Genomic DNA, 4,779 nt, shown 5'->3' on the forward strand with positions numbered 1-4,779 from the left:
TCCCAAGCCAGTTCTTAACCATCGTGCCACTCCTCCGGCCCGAGACTTATTTGATGTGTTGGTTTTGTTTCCCTAACTAGATTACAAGGTCCTTGAGCACAGAAACTTCATATTTATATTATGAAATTTATATTAATTTTTAAAATGTCTTATATTTTAAAGACAGGTCTGTGATGTTTGTTGACACATACTAATTTTTAACACTTTTTTCTTTTAAGATTTTATTGGGGAATTGGGGGGAAGGGAACAGCGTTAGGGAATCGGGGAAGGGGAACAGACAGGTAGACAAATTGCTATTTTTGTTCTTCAGTCTAGTTGTGGAGGATGTTGCTTCACTGGCTCATGTTGGCATGATCATTGTGCTCTTCCCGGGTGAGGCAATCAGTCGTCGGTCATTGGTTGGTCGCTCACAGCGGCTCCCGTCAGCTCACACCGGCTGCCGGCCGCTCATGCAGCTCACGGCAGCCCACTGCAGCCCTGCTGCAGCCTACGCCGTAGTCAGCGACCCACAGCAGCCCAGCTCCAGGTCGAGCTGTTGTTCATCATCTTAGCTGTAGAGGGCGAGCATCACTGGCCCTCAATGTGGGATCTAAACCACAGCCCTGCTGCTCAGAGCTGGCACTCCCAAGCGAGCTCTTAACCAGCTGAACCACTCGGCCGGCTCAACGTTTTTTTTTTTTGTTTTGTTTTTTTTTTTTTTTTAAGCACAGTTTTATGTTTACAATATAATTGAGAGGCAGGTACGGAGATTTCCCATATACCTTCTACCCTCATACATGAATAGCCTCCCCCATTATTAATATCACTCAGCAGAGTTGTACATTTTTCATCAAGGATGAACCAATATTGACACATCGTAATCACCCAAAGTTCATAGTTTACCTTGGGGTTCACTCTTGGTTGTACATTCCATGAGTTTGAACAAATGTATAATGATATGTATTTATTATTGTAATGTCATAAAGTATTGTCACTGCTGTAAAAATCATCTGTGCTCTGCCTATTCATAACCCCCTCCTCACAGCCATTGATATTTTTATTGTTTCCACAGTTTTGTCTTTCCAGGATGTCCTACATTTGGAATCATACAATATATAGCCTTTTCAGATTGTCTTCTTTCATTTAGTAATCTACATTTAAGTTTCCTCCGTGTCTTTTCATGGCTTGATAGGTCATTTCTTTTTAGCACTGAATAATATTCCACTGTCTGGGTGTACCACAGTTTATCCATTCACCTACTGAAGGATATCTTAGTTATTTCCAAGTTTTGGCAATTATGAATAAAGCTGTTATAAACATACACGTGTAGATGTAAGTTTTCAACTCCTTTGGGTAAATATCAAGAAGTGTGATTGCTGGCACCGGCCGAGTGGCTCCTTGGTTAAGAGTTGGCTTGGTAGCGTGAACTCTGAGCAGCAGGGCCGCCGGTTCGGATCCCACATGGGCCAGTGACGCTGCATCCTCTACAGCTAAGATGGTGAACAACAGCTTGACCTGGAGCTGGGCTGCCATGAGTCGCCGGCGACNTTTTTTTTTTTTTTTTTTACCAGGCATGGCTTTAACTTCCTCATGGCCTGAATGTCCATCCTGAAGATGGAAGATGATGAAGTCACTGCCAGCCCCTTTTTTTCCAGGAAGCCTTTCCCCAGGTCTGCTGCATTCTACAGCATTTTTCTGTCACCGCCTTTCTCTCTAGTGTCCTGTCCTCCTCTTTCAGCTAAACTGGATACCATGTCAGAAGTCTCTGACCAACCCCCTTGCAACACCCCTTGCAAATTCACAGTACCCTCTCCCCAAGTCCTCCAGAAGACAATGAGGCCAGTAGTAGCTCCAGAATTTTCTATATAGGATGAGCCTGGGGCAGCAGGCTAGTTGGAGAAGGATGAGATGATGTGTCATGAAATGGCTTTTGTGTAGCAAGCACAGTGTTTTCACTCAGAATATGAGATTATTGGTGGAGGTGTTGATTACTGCCAGGGGCCTGTGGAGAACCTTGAGGGAAGTACCTCTGTGGGGCAGCCTTCTTCAGTCTTGCTTGGTGCTTTTCCTAATATATGGTTCATTTTGCCTCCGTCCTGAGGTCCTCCAGGCCCTATTGCCTTCCTTCAGGGGCAGCTGCTGTCTACCAATGGCTTCTCCATGGGCCAACTGGATACTCATCCTGAAATGTAATAAATTTCCAGAGCCCTATAAATTCTGGATCCCCTAACCAGCATAGTATAGTCACAAGACTAGCCTGACATAGCTGGAAACTTTTCTGTCTTTTGTTTCTCCTGGGAAAGGGTGCCCCCCTCCCATTTTTCCCTTGCTATAACCCCTCCCCTGCTATCTCCCTCTCAGAGGTCAGCTTCTTTCCTGCTACCCAAAGCTGAGGTGATATCCCCTTCCGGCTTCATTCAGTTCTAGGAGGATGTAGTGATGGGGGTGGGATGGGGGAGTGTGACCATCTGTGCTTAGAGCTAGCTGCTCTCACCACCCCCTTTGCTTCTAATGGAGCTCCCCTTTTCTAACACTCCCTGGATTCCCTCCCTGGGATTCCTCTAGGCAGGATAGTTCCATGTATTTTGGAGCTGTAGTTCTGAAATTACTGGGTATATTATCTGGGAAGCCTTAGCAGCAAGCAAAATAGTCTGGGGAATATAACTGGAGGTAGAGAAGTCATCTTTGAGAGGCAGAGTGGGAAGTGCCACAACTTTGCAATCCCGTGAGTTTGAATCCATGCTCAGCCCCATAAGGTGTGTGACTTTGGGCAGGCTCCTTTGTGTCTGAGCTACATCTATGAAATGGAGACACTACTTCCTTTCTCAGACATGTTGTGAGGATTAGTGGTAATACAACATTTGGAACATTTCCCGCACATAGTAGGAATATTATGATTTCACTGAAAAAGAAGGGCCACAAACAGGGACAAGGCATCTGGAAGGAGTAGCTCAGGTTCTCTGGGACTCACACTGAAGTCTAGACTTCACAGAGTGCGAGGGCATTCCTAACCGCAAAGGGTTAAAGATGGACAGTCTCCACACCAAGGAGGCCTGTGCGGAGCCAATCTGAGAAGCAGCATTCCTGCAGTGGGTCATCAGCCAATGACAGTAAGCTTTATCTTTCCAGAGCCAGGATGCAAGAAGATCATATTTTGCAAACCATATTATCTAGTTTCAAACTGCCCTCTGTGTTTACTGCCCTTTGATTATCCACTAGCTCAGGGTTTCCTAAACTGGCCTAGTCATAGGAATCACCTGTGGGTACTTGTTTTAAAATATAGATTTCCAAGCCCCTCTCCTGGAAATTGTTTCCAGAGATCTGGGGCTGGGCCAGGAAATCCACCCTTTTAATTAGTGCCCACATGACTCCCATGATCTAGCCAATTTGGGGAACAGTGCCTCAGTTTGGTGGTTCTCAACCAGGGCTGCATATGAGAACTTCCTGGGGTGCTTTAACAAAAATAAACCTTTGTCATATGAGGAAGCACTGATCTTTGGGAAGGCTATGAATGAAGGTCTTCAAAGACACAGAGATGCTTCAAGTGAATCTTCCTGTATGGATTTATATATTAACTAATTTAATCCTAACAATTACCCTATGATGTAGGCTGTTGCAATAGAACGGGTCAAAATCAAGTCAGTGGCTTGGAAAAAGGTAGATGGATTAAAGTTATTTAGGCTAGTCATTAAGGAAGTGCAAATCAAAATCACAAAGGGGTACCACTTCACATCTACTTGGTTGTCCCTAAAAAAAAAAAAAGAGCAAAAAACAGAAAATAAGTGTTGTTGAGCATGTGGAGAAATGGGAACCCTTGTCCACTTGCTGGTGGGAATGTAAAATGGTGCAGCTGCTACAGGAAGTTTGTTGTTTCCTCAGAGTTAAACATAGGATTACCATATCACCCAGTAATTCCACTCCTAAGTATATGCCTAAAAGAATTGAAAACAGAGGAGAAAGTCATTCTAGTTAAAGGAAACAGTGAAAGGGCAGGTAGGCAAGGGAGAATGTGGCATTTTCAGGGAACAGCAGATGATTCAATATGTGGCTGGATGCCTGTAGAGAAGTAGAGGGTAAAAGATGGAATGGGCTCTTTCCAATCAGCGCTGAGCCATGGGCATCTCTTGGGACAACTGGTATAAGTGCTGTAAGAGCGGGAACAAAAGAAAGCCCTACCACAAGAAGTGAAAATATGAGCTGGGACGTGCTGCTGCCAACACTAAGATTGGCCCCCGTCGCATACACACAGTCCATGTGCGTGGAGGCGACAAGAAGTACCGTGCATTGAGGCTGGATGTGGGGAACTTCTCCTGGGGCTCTGAGTGTTGTACGTGCAAAACAAGGATTACTGATGTGGTCTACAGTGCATCCAACAATGAACTGGTCTGCACCAAGACCCCAGTAAAGAACTGCATGGTGCTCATTGACAGCACAGCACACCATACGGACAGTGGTACGAGTCCCACTATGCACGGCCCTTGGGACGCAAGAAGGGGGGGCCAAGCTGACTCCTGAGGACGAAGAGATTTTAAACAAAAAGCAATCAAAGAAAATTCAGAAGAAATATGATGAAAGGAAAAAGAATGCCAAAATCAGCAGTCTTCTAGAGGAGCAGTTCCAGCAGGGCAAGCTTCTTGCATGCATCCCTTCAAGACCGGGCCAGTGTGGCCGAGCAGATGACTATGTGCTACAGGGCAAGGAGCTGGAGGGAAATCAAGGCCTGGGAAGGCAAATAAATCATCCTCCCTCCTTGCTTGGTTCGTGTAATAAAGTGTTCTGTGTTCTGTTAAAAAAAAAAAA

General features: G+C 45.2%; 1 pseudogene; it reads left to right on the top strand.

Moving 5' to 3' along the window:
* Positions 1-3,985: 3,985 nt before the first annotated feature.
* On the top strand, positions 3,986-4,715 carry LOC109386474 (40S ribosomal protein S8 pseudogene; annotated as a pseudogene).
* The last annotated feature ends 64 nt before the right edge of the window (positions 4,716-4,779 follow it).

This window comes from Hipposideros armiger, unplaced genomic scaffold (genome assembly GCF_001890085.2).
Source record: "Hipposideros armiger isolate ML-2016 unplaced genomic scaffold, ASM189008v1 scaffold_134, whole genome shotgun sequence".
Lineage (NCBI taxonomy): Eukaryota > Metazoa > Chordata > Mammalia > Chiroptera > Hipposideridae > Hipposideros > Hipposideros armiger.